This window comes from Mirounga angustirostris, unplaced genomic scaffold (assembly GCF_029215605.1).
Source record: "Mirounga angustirostris isolate CCGP_5_RB_7025 unplaced genomic scaffold, mMirAng1.0.hap1 SCAF_4, whole genome shotgun sequence".
Taxonomy (NCBI): Eukaryota; Metazoa; Chordata; class Mammalia; order Carnivora; family Phocidae; genus Mirounga; species Mirounga angustirostris.
The window spans coordinates 136,509,871-136,520,669 of NW_026991712.1; the positions used below are offsets into that span (position 1 = coordinate 136,509,871).

Genomic DNA, 10,799 nt, shown 5'->3' on the forward strand with positions numbered 1-10,799 from the left:
GAACCATTTTAGCCACCACCCAGGGCACATGCATATACAGATCAGTAACTATTTGCTGTATAAGCCTTTTTCAGTAAATCTGCATTTTATTGGGGGTAATCATCAATGTAAGTAGGTAATTTTATTATCATCTTATTTTCATCTACACACTCCTCAAAGCATATTATCCGGGTGATGTTCTCAGTTCCCCACTTCAGCTATCACACGGATTCTCATTCTTAACTTAACAAAAGTCAGGCACAGTAAAGGGTTCATTATCAATATCCTCAGGGCTTCTATTGACTTGGTCATAACCTAATTATGTGGCTAACATTTGTTTGGATGTGTCATAAGATTCTTAATGTCTGATCATTTTTAAATACACATGGTAACTTATTTATAATGCTGATTAAGGGATACATAGGAAATGCTGAGACTTGTGAATACATAGGAAAACCCATGCTCTATGTAATAAATCACATATAAAGAACCTCAAGGAAGATGATTAGATGTTTAAACTGTTAAATGCTTAAGACATAGCTCCCCAAACATATCAGTACACAACCCTGAAGTGAACCCTTCCCCATTAGGAACCGGCACCCTAGATAGTAGTTTTAGTAGATCCCTACACAATACCTAATATCATTTTTCATAATGTATCCTACATTAGAATATAAGCAGAAATCACAGAAACAGCAAGATAAAAGACTATGTGACAAGGTAAATTGCAAACAACATAACTTTGAAATAACTTTCCTGAGATTATTTGAAAACATAATCAATATGAGCATATTTGACTCTGCTTTAAAATGAGAAGTAAAGTGAGAAACAATTTACCAGATTAAACACTCTGAAATATTCATACTTTGTTAGAATAAAAATACACACACAAAAAGCCACTCACCACCACAAATGATACTGTCTACGTAGCACTTGATGCTTTGCCAAGCATGTTTCCGTACCTCATCATATCTGAACTAGATGGTATCCATGTGAAGTGTTTTCATAGTGCCATAAGAAGGATAACTTTGTAGAGAAGTGCACTTTTAGCTAACAGGCTTTGGGGCATGTTCTGTCAAGCAGAGAAATTTCCAAGTCAGCATCAGCTCTTCTTCTATTCAGCATGACCTGTTACTAAATGCTGTTAGTTCTAGCCCCATAGTACTTGGTGAATTTGTCCCCCCCTTTTCCATTTCCTCCTTTAGAGAATGAAAGAACAATGAGGCAGGGAGTTTATCAGTCTGCTACCAGCATATTCTCATACCCAGAATAGTGCCTGACAGGTAGAAGTGATCAACAAATACTTTCAAACAAATGAATGAATTCCCATAGCCCCACATTACCCTATTTCCTCAAAACTCCCCCACCCTCGATCTCTATGGAACCTCCTAATTGGTATTATGAACAAGATTTTCTATTCTCACATGTACCTTATACATGGCTGCTTAACTGATTACACACCAATGGTTTTACTCCTTAGATTAAAGCATTCATATTTCTTTTTATTATTACAAACTCCTCATCCTGGCATTTAAAGTCTTCCATCTTTCAAGATCCCAGCCTTCAGTTTCAACATAAGATCCCTTGTATCATTCCTGTCACGCCTAGGACCATCTTGCCTATTCGTCTCTGCTCATGCAGGTCCCCTGGCCCACAATGGCTGTAGCCACCATATTTACCTATTGAAATACCACCAGTCCTTCAGTATTATGTGAAATGCTACTTCATTCAAGATGTACTAATCAGATGCCATCACTTTGTCTCATGCAAATCTCTTATTCTGTCTTGTAATAGTTACATACAGAGCCATGTCTTTTCTTCAGTATTCTAAGCTCCAGAAGGTCAACAACTATGTCTTACGTAGCTTTGACTCTAAAGTACCTACCACATGTAGTAAATGGTCAATACAAATTAGCTAAATTGAAGTGATTCTAAAAGGTAGGTTATAGGATCAAGAAATATCCACCTCCTTGAACATACGGTGAAGAAAGCGGAGGATGGATACAGAGCTCCAAAATTTGGGGTTTGAGCTCTGCCTTTTACAAGATGATTAACTCGGGCAAGATTTTAATTTTTCCCTTTAGCCTGCCTGAAGCTCAGTTTCCTTATCTATAAAATGATGATACTTGTATTATCTACTGTACAGGGTTATCATTCAGACTGAAATAGAAAAAATGGAAGTGATAATGCTTTGTAAACTTTAAAGTGTTATAAAGATTCAGTTTTCTTTCTTTCTTTCTTTCTTTCTTTTTTTTTTTTTTCAAATCACACACCATGGACCTTGTTGGCTGAATAAGAAACGAAAGCTATTTGGTAACTGTGAGTCTTTTCCTGTCATACCTGGTGGAGAGTGAGGAAGAGGTAGGACTAAGAAGAAGGGAGAAGGAGAGCATTCTTCTTCTGCCAGCAGTCTGATCACCCAGCCTGAGGAAAATTAGCTTTGAACATCTTCTAACATTAATAAACAGCCAAGTCACTAAATTGCTATGGGACAGCATTTAGGAAAAAAAAAATTCCCTGTGATAAATGATTTTGAGATTTACAGTTTATCATACATTTAGTGTAGTAAGCTGACAAAGCAGCTTTAAAAACATCACCAAGGTTTTGTTTTCCTCCTCTGCTTCCTCCTGTGTATTTTCTCTTTGCTAAATTCATTAAAAAAAAAATGAGAAAATACTTCCTTGGAAAGACTGTAATTCTACTCTGTGATCATATCCTTGTCTATGGATATCCCTCGTCTGAAACTCAACACAAATGGCTGTGTGTGAAGAAAGAAGAGGAGGAAACAGCACCAGGAACTGGCCTGCATGGTTGGAGTAGTCCTGCCCCCGGGGAAGGCTGTCCCCCAGGCCACTTTCTGCTTCAGACAGCCCCGATCTGAGAGACGAGCTGGATGCAGGTTATGTTATCTGAGAACCCTGGACAAATGTGGTTCATTGTGATGTAATCTGATTTTAGAAGGGCTTACGCAATTCGCATTCCTTGTCAGAGGCTTTCCCACATTTCTGGATAGCTGATTCCATTTTAATAATTTTTTTTTAAGCACAGGGAAGGAGCAAACATCAGTCCATTATCTGAGAAAATATAACAGCTACCTCTTTGGAGTGAGGGCTGGGTTATGAATCAGTGTTGTTCTGTTTCTTCATTTCATTTATGTGCAGGTTTACTAGACACTCTGGACTGGTTTGAAACCTCCCAATGACGTCAATGGGGCAGAGAAATTGGAGCAGCGGAGACAGCTGCAATGCACCAAGTCTACTGAGGTTTTATTCTTTTCTCCCAGGGTGACATCTGAGACAGATATTATCAATCAAGCCCTCCTGGCTCAGCATCAAATCAAAGGCACTTTATCATTCAAAGCAGTAAAAGCTGCAATTAGATGATCTGCTCAGCTTTTTCCCTAGGAATATCTTGTTCATTACAATTAATAATGCAATTAAAACTTAGAGAAAAGAATGCTTACTAAAATATTTAAATATTGACATTTTCCTTCACTGTTTAATTGTCAAATTATTAAAGATCACTCTTTACATATATTTTGTATAAAAAATTCAAAACAATCAAATTACTGCCTCTCTTGAAATACTAATAAAAAGGAAATGGTAACTTTAACCAGTTTCCAAGAACTGTCCAAATATCCAGGAAAAAAATACATATATAGCAAAGCTTTATTATTATTTAGAAAACAACAAACAACAAACAACAACAAAAGGCAGGGAACTAGTGCTCCGTGAATTAACATTTCTTCTTAACAACACTCAAAGCCAAAAAGAGGAAAGCAGAGCCTACTGCTTTTTTGTTTGTTAAGCACAACGTATTATTTACTGACTCTTCAAGCATCCTTCTTAGGAATAGTCTTACTTGCCTGAGTATATAATAGCATATTAAAATCTGAAAAAAAAATATAGCACTTAATCTAATTATACAGTTTTAAAGAAAGGTCTCTGCTCTGTCTCTTCTCTTCTCTCTCTTTCTCTATCTTTCTTTTTTTTAAGGGGGAGACTTTAAACTTCTAAAAATTCCCACAACTAATCATAACAAATCTAACTAATAAATATCCTTAAAATGGGTTTTTGTTTTCAAAGTTACCTAGGAGACCCAAGCATAGACTACTCTCACCAGAGTAAAGAATATGAAGAATACTTTCTTGCCTCTCCCTGCCTTCTACAGTGTTTGTTGGCAAACAATGCTGGTGATAAAATAAACATAAAGCGGAGGAGAGAGAAATCTGGGGGTAAAAATAAAGGAGAAAATACCAACATCAATCTCAAGGCTATGTGGCCAAACTGAATAGGATCCAAAACCATTTAGTCTAGAAAATCAAACTGGCCAAGAACAAGAAATAAAGAAAACAATACTCTTCAACAATTGTCTATTATCCACAAAGCAGCATCTATGTTATTACATCAGGTAATATTATATATGATGTATATTGTTGTAACTTAATAACAGATTCCAAAAATAGGAAGAGCTATGATGCAGGAGACTTACTTTTTCAATGAGGAATAAATGAAAGAACTAAAAGTTTAGGTTAGCTAGAGTAACAAACATTTTGCCAATCAGCCATGTTTACCCAAGGTAGGGTATTGAACATGCTCTTTATTATTTGGATTTAAACAGTAAGATTCTTTTTTCTACCCCCTTTCATTCATTTAGCTGTGAAACAGACAATAAATCATAGCTAAAGCTACCAAATATCTTCTACATTATTTACAAAGCTGAAATTCCTAACTGATCCAACCCTAAAGTTTTTCCAGCCACTGGACTCATCTTTCCTTTATCCATTCCCTTTGGTCCATATAATGGTAATAATGTGTTGTATCCCAGCTCCCAGAGAAATCAGGTATATATCTTTGCATTACTCTGAATCTGCAAAATGATAATGAAATGAAAAGACACATGAACAACCACCTTGTAGATGCTCTAAATGTGATAGATATTATTTTAGATGTTTGCTTAAAAATGTGTATCATTGTGCTTTGGTGCCAAGTACTATGCTACGCAGTGGGAACACACACACAAGTAAATCATATGAAATCCACAGAGTAAACCAAGCCAGCAACTTGAGAATCATTCTTCCCTCCCACATCTAATCATCACTACCAGTACCCATAAAAGCAAAGTAAGGCTCCCTTTCACAGCTGTGTGAAATCTGTCTTATCAGCCAGTGGTCAGTGGTCTGCCAAACCTTGCCATACGGGTCATAAACAAGCAAGTAACAGCTCAGGTAGGTAACCAGCCCAGACCTTTTACCTTTCTTGAATTAGTTTCCTCTTCATCTGGCCAGAGATGACCTAGTTTATGTCATCTTCGTCTCTTTCCTAGATTACTCCAACAGACTCCTAACCAGTTCCCTTGCTTTGAACTTTACCGATAATATCGCACTTTTATTTTTTTCCAAAGATTTTCTTTATTTTAGAGAAAGAGAGTGCATGAGTGAGCGGAGGAGTAGTGGGAGAGAAAGTGGAGAAGCAGACTCCCCGCTGAACAGGGAGCCCTACAAGGGGCTTGATCTCAGGACCTGAGATCATGACCTGAGCCAAAACCAATAGTCAGATGCTTAACCAACTGAGCCACCCAGGCACCCCAAGATCATACTTTTAAATGATAAATCTGGCCATGCCATTCCCTACTTAAAAGCCTTCATGACTTCTCAAAGCTTTTATGAAAAAAATCTCTTTCTCAGCATGTCACAACAGATCCTGTATGATAGGTGGCTTGACTACCTCTCTAACCCTATCTTCTTGATGGGTCCAGAAGTACCCACTCACGTTGCTCAGTTTCCCAAGCTCACTGTACTGTTCCACATTTTCATATATTTTCTGCCCTTTAGCTCCACCTGCACTTCATAATTCCCACTAACACATGCTTTTATTATGATAGACACATAATTGCAGCACATTTATCACACACAGATCTGCTTCCTCCCTACTTGAGTGTGAGCTCCTGAAGAGTACGGTTCACTTCTGTTTCCCTCAGCCAGGCCCAGAATGGCATTGTGTTTTTGAGAAATGACAAAGGAATCAATGAACATTGGTATCTATTATTTCAGTTGATCTACCTTACAAAAGAGATTTTAGAATCCTTTCTGTGGGACAGAAATGGATCTTCAGACGGTCTCTTGGGCAGTCAGACCCCATTTCCTCTCCCCCACCTCCAGACTTGTTTCAATTGGGAATCAGCCCTGCATCCTCGAGCAATGAGAGAGGATACTAGAAGTTCCAGAATCAGGGTTAGAGAGAGGCATTTAAAATCCACACATTGTGAGGGTTCCCAGTTCTTCTAAGGGGTGCATAGCTGACCATTTCAATCCAAAAATTGTAGTGAAGCCAGAGATAAGAGCCTACATCAACCCATGCAGGAAGTTGATTAATCATTTACTGACAACTACACTTGTCCAAATGACCTGAGCATCCTGGATTGTTTACTCATTCATTCAACAAATATTGATTGACAACTGTGTCATCCTAGACATTGCAAATTTAATGGTGAGCAAACAGGTTAGCTTGTACTTAGCTTTTTTTTTTTTCCTCTTCCATACATTTTTGGTATGTGAGCAGCCCATGAAGAACGGCCCCTTTTGTCAAAAGGTAGAATCTCATTCTCCATGCCATACTACTGGGTCTTCTCCATGTAATTCCTGTCTCTGTGTGCAGTCTCTATCATCATTTGTATTCTGTGTTCCAACCCGCCTCGTGCAGTCCCACTATCCATTGCAAGACAGAAGGGGAAAGAATCACTGCTCTCTAAGCATGTACAGGCACCTAGATAGTCTAGCATTGGCCACCCACAATTTGATGGTGCTTTGATGTTAACAAAGAAATATCTGAGTGAGTTGCCCTAGTAAGGTTGGCGAACACTAATGAATCAGTGGCTCTGAATTAATCAAAGCAGTGAAACGTGAAGGTGGATTTTTTTTCTGACAGATGATTGACCTGCAGAGACCAGATATTAAGCATATATGCTTCATTATCCAGATTTAATTTTAAGGTCCTTGGGGGTCTTTGCCTTTTTACATCAGTTTCAGCACACACTATAACTTATATAGTGCCTTCTTGCCCACGGTATGGGTGCCATAAAAATTTGTGGATTGTTGTTTTCATAAGCAACCAAAATATTTTTTTTGTCAAGAGGACCAAATATTTCTAAGTAAACTAGAAAATAAATATGATTTTTCTGTTTATAAGGCCACAAAAAATTAAATGTAGTCATTAAATAAAATTTAAATATTTTTATAATAATAAGAACATTTAAAACCCTGTCATTAGCAGTCAAAAAATCAGTACTTACACAATTGGCTTTATCATGTGGTATGAAGAGCAAGACTTTTAGAATCATACAGACCCAAGTTTGTATTCAGAATCTGTTCAGAGGGCGCCTGGGTGGCTCAGTTGGTTAAGCGACTGCCTTCAGCTCAGGTCATGATCCTGGAGTCCCGGGATCGAGTCCCACATCGGGCTCCCTGCTCAGCAGGGAGTCTGCTTCTCCCTCTGACCCTCCTCCCTTCATGCTCTCTCTCATTCTCTCTCTCGCAAATAAATAAAATCTTTAAAAAAAAAATTTTAAGAATCTGTTCAATATTTGTTCACAAAAATGAGTAAAATGATTACACTTAAACCCAGTTTATAATCCATTTTACAGGGATTATAATACTTAACTAATAGGTTGTTATGAAGAATAAATGATTGTGTATAAAGTGCCTTAAACTGGCATAGAGTAGGTATTTAATATTTTTAAATGATATATTTTCATCTATTTTGAGGTTTTTATGGAGGGAAGAGGAAAATTTTACATGGTAATTCCAGAATATGTCACCAATCATGAGCTCTTTCAAGTAATATGTAAGGGAATAAAAGGTACATCTATAATCTCTTCCTTTTACTGTCTTTTTTTTCTTTAAGCAATGGTAGGCACTCTGATGAGACTTTACAGTATTTTTAAGTGTGAACTATAATTCCGATTCTAGGACTTGTCCTTTGTATCTTAGAAAGTGATTTTTGACTATGTGACTGAAATTTTTGTGTTTCACAGCAACATATTTACCCAAGCCTGTGATAAATCTTCCAAATCTTTATTTCCTGAACCATCATGGCACTCTACCTTTAAGAATGCCCACAGGGTATTCTTGTTGCTTACTTGAAATCAACACTGAGGGTCTATACTAAATATCTTTAAATGGGGTTTAATTTATTTTTATTTATTTTAGAGGGAGAGGTGGGGGAGGGGCAAAGGGAGAGGGAGAAAGAATCTCCAGCAGATTCCCTGCTAAGTGTGAAGCCTGACACAGGGCTCAGTCTCATGACTCTGAGATCACGACCTGAGCCAAAATCAAGAGTTGGATGCTTAACTGACTGAGCCACTCAGGCGCCCCTCTCGTTGTGGTTTTGATTTGCATTTCGCTGCTGATGAGCATCTTTTCAATTGTCTGTTGGCCATCATTGGAAAAATGTCTACTGGGGTGTCAACTATACTCAAAAAAAAAAAAAAACCCCACAGTTTTTTTAAAATAAAATAATAAAAAATAAATAAAATGCAGTTTTATTTTATTGCAAAGAAAAAATGATTAATTGTGAGGTTAGCTATAATTAGTATGTTTCTTTGCATACCATCCACACTCAAGTTTGGATAATACATAAATTCAAGAAAAATTTTGCTAGACATAGAACTATTTTATGTGAATTGTTTTACTAAGAGCTGATTCAGTAGGCCTGGTAACTCAAAAGCTAACTTTTAATTAGTTGATGTAAATAGTCTTGATAGAAATATTAATTTTATGACTTGATTATCTTTTAAAATGCTTAATTTCATCTGTGCTAGAATCATCTAGATAATTTGAGGAGTATAGTTATTTTTCTTCAATCTTCCAATTAACAGAAGAAAATTAAATTACTGTGTTGCTGTAAGAAGGAAGTCTTAGACATCAGACTAACTTACTGTGATTGGCACAAGAGAGCTTACTACAGGGAGCTGCAATTTAAGGGAGGTAATATTCCAAGAATGGAAGTTGCTGCAGCTTTTAGACAGTGCCCACACCCCACAGCAGGATGACACCTGTGGTTTTGTGTGTGGGACCCTGTCAGGTCATTATCCATCAGATTAGCTGTCTGCTTCTCTGTCCGTGACCTCCAATCATCAAATTTTTCTTTGTTCTCTCTTCAGACTGGAAAACCTTGCCTTTGTTTCATTCAACTACGCAGTGAAAGAAGCTACCTTTTTACAGAGAGGAAATTCTTAGGAGCAAGCTAACATCCCTTCTTGCAATCAACTTGCAGGGTAATTTTAGGTCTTCTACTGCTCTGTACCTCAGTGATCTGATGGTCTGTACCATCTTTGTTTAACAAGCTTATATTACTACATACTACGTAGCTTCTAATATTGAATAAGAGTATGTGTTCCTGGGGCGCCTGGGTGGCTCAGTCGTTAAGCGTCTGCCTTCGGCTCAGGTCCTGGTCCCAGGGTCCTGGGATCGAGCCCCGCGTCGGGCTCCCCGCTCCACGGGAAGCCTGCTTCTCCCTCTCCCACTCCCCCTGCTTGTGTTCCCTCTCTTGCTGTATCTCTCTCTGTCAAATAAATAAAATCTTTAAAAAAAAAAAAAAAGAAGAGTATGTGTTCCTTGTTGGTCTTTTCTTTCCTGGAAACAAACAAACAAACAAACAAACTTTGCTTGACTTTTCAAGGAAATAATTTCATGAGAAAAGTTTTATTCTTCTTCTCTAAGTTTGGGGCAAGTACATTCACACTTCTTTTGCGCACCTCTGACACCTAGCTTCATGCTGAGCACGGCAAACATGTGATGACTGATAGATTCCTCTGACTTGGAAGTGTGTGCTCTGCTTGAGCAGGCTGTATGCAGTTCCTTCAAATAGCATAGGAAGAAAGAAGTCATGTAATTCTTCAAATATTATATATAATTTTCTTCATCAAAGTAGGCTCACAGGCATTCACTCATACTGTTTGTTCTATGGCTAAAGTCTCAAGGGAAGGATAATGTCTACAGCACAGAAAAAACATGAATGCACTTTTGAAAGTTTGAGAGTTTATATTCCAGCTAAATAAAAGTCGTTGACTGAAATGAATTTTTTGTTTGTTTGTTTTGCTCTCTGTACCTCAGTGACAATCAGTAAAAGATAATGTATTTGAATTTTTGTGATATTCAAAATTTACTCGTTTCTTATCTTCATCAGGGACCTGATCTCTTTTTTTCTCATGTTGGCTTTGGTAATTTTAGTATGCGTGCTGCCGAAGCGAGCACTGTTGCTTTGGTAATTAATGCAAAGGGCCGTCTCTGAGCTAAAAAAAAGTATCCTTTACAACAGAATTACAGATAGGATTGGAACTTAATGGTTGTCAAAATTAGCTCTTCAACAGAACATTAGCTTCTATAAAGTGTTTAACAGTGACGAATACACTCTATCAGGCTTTATACATTTTTTAACTATTATTTCAAAAAACAAACAAGTATTTGCTCAATTTCTGGAAATGTTTACAAGTCTATAACTTAGCTTCTAATATGATTGCCATGGAAGCCAGCACGGTTTTAGGTTAAGCCCATAATCCTACCTGCTAAACATACTAAATGTAGGTATGGCCTGCTTTAGGGAATCATGTAGCATACATATATATAACACAAAAAAGTTGAGAAGTAAATTTACTATAAGAATAATAATTCTCATGGCTAAGAAGATTTCCCACAGGATTCCTTAAAACTAGTTTCTCTAGTGCATTTAAGTGATTGTTTATATATAATTAATCGACATCGGTGTAATTGAAAATGTAGAGTGCAATTTTATTTTCTCACCTGAATTTACTGTTAGCTGTAG

At 37.3% G+C, this 10,799-nt stretch overlaps 1 long non-coding RNA gene across 1 annotated transcript in view; it reads left to right on the plus strand.

Moving 5' to 3' along the window:
- LOC123859518 (uncharacterized) overlaps positions 1-9,532 on the plus strand; it is a 90,786-nt gene extending 81,254 nt beyond the window's left edge. Inside the window, exons 4-5 of the long non-coding RNA XR_006794505.3 lie at positions 2,277-2,340; positions 9,139-9,532. This is a non-coding gene — a long non-coding RNA (uncharacterized LOC123859518). The remainder of the gene's footprint in view (positions 1-2,276; positions 2,341-9,138) is intronic.
- Positions 9,533-10,799: the final 1,267 nt, after the last annotated feature.